This window comes from Cebus imitator, unplaced genomic scaffold, assembly GCF_001604975.1.
Source record: "Cebus imitator isolate Cc_AM_T3 unplaced genomic scaffold, Cebus_imitator-1.0 Scaffold643, whole genome shotgun sequence".
NCBI classification, from domain to species: domain Eukaryota; kingdom Metazoa; phylum Chordata; class Mammalia; order Primates; family Cebidae; genus Cebus; species Cebus imitator.
This window is the reverse complement of record NW_016107958.1, coordinates 672,797-674,569: the sequence shown is the minus strand read 5'-3', so window position 1 is coordinate 674,569 and position 1,773 is coordinate 672,797.

Here is a 1,773-nt window from a genome sequence, read left to right as displayed (position 1 = left end):
TTTGCAAGTAATGCTAGAGGTTCTTGAATGAGTTGAAAATTTGTACTTCTATTCGAAAAGCTTCCTTTTTGGTAGCTTAAATATTGCATTTCCACCAATTACATAGTTAATCACACACATTTTTTAATGTGAACTTTAAACATTAGGTCAAAATTTTTTAAAAATTACTTCGATCTTTTACTGTGTGTGTGAGCATGTATTTATTATTAAAATAGAATAAAAGTTTTGTGTATTTGTTGAAACTAAGTCAAAATGTTTAAAGTAAACATGTAGTTAGTCTGAGAAATTTTAAAAAATCAATTTCTAGACTGGATTTGTTTTTATTTTTTATTTGATTCCTTAACAGGGCTTCAGTGTTCATGTGAATCTTTGCATTTGTAGGTAGGAGAGTACATTTGTATGTACTTTTCTAAATAAGGTTTCTGTAGCTTTTACTAAATTATTAGTATGAGAAATTCTAACTTCAGAATCACTCTACCTTTTCATAAGACCTTACCTTTTCAAAAGTTAATGGATCAAATTTGATGTGGAAATATCTGCACAATAAAAACTTGCCTGTATACTAGCTGCATAGCTAGTGCTTCTTGAATGACAACAGCTTCCGCATTCTGACAGTCAACTATTTCTTCTGTAACTCCTTTTATATTTAATTCAAATTTCACTTCAAGCATTATGCCTTTTATTTCTCTGCTGCGCTTCTGTCTTTGTTGACCAATTGTTTTTCTCAGTTATCCATTTTTGTAAAATGTTATATGAGTTTACTACTGAGAGACAATAAGGCAACATGAATACATGCTTTGGAATCTGTACTTGAACTGCACAAACCATGTGAAGTGATTAATTACCAAATTACTTTGAAAGAAATGATGTGACTGATCACTAATCATTATATGCATCTGTTATTTACATAGTGATTTGTGGATTGAAGAAATAAGAATAAAATTAATACTTTATGAAATTACATTTAATATACTGTTATAACTGAAGTTAAACCATGTTGTGTTGTACTGGTATTAGTTAACTAGGGTAACTGAAATTCATGCATATCAGAATCATGTAAAGTGAGGACTGTCTGTATTCAATATCCAGTAAAAATGTTATTCAAAAATGAAGGCAAAATACTTTTTTTAGAACAACAAAAAAGGAGAGAATTTGTAACTGCCAGATCTTGTCTCAACAGAAATACTGAGGAATGTTTTAGGGCTAAAAGGATATTATACCAGCCTAAGTACAGGGAAACATACAACTAGAGGAAAGAAAGAATAACACTGGAAGGGATGTCTACACGGGACAGTAACTTTAAAAGAATATATAAATTTTCTTCACTTAATTTATCTAAAAGTCAGTTGACATTTTAATGCAAAAAATCATCTGCTATGAAATTTGTAACATAGGTAGATGTAAAATATAGATGTATACAATATTGCCAGAAATTTGGCTGTGTAAAGGAAATTAAGCTATCCAAGGTACTTATATTTTACATAAAGTTGATACCACCTATAAGTAGATTCTGATAAAGCCAAGAATGTAATTCCTACATTAACAGTTAAAAATAGGGAAGTATAGCCAGAAATATCAATAGAAGAATTAGAATAAAAGTTTTGATTAATTCAAAAAGGCAGAAAATGAGAATCCTAGAAACCAAAATCAGATAGGAAAAATTGAAGAATGTACACTACAAACCAATTCACATCACTAATTCCACTAAATGTAAGCTGACTAAATAATCCCATTAAAAGTAAATATAATAGGCAGTTCCAAATTTGTGCTATC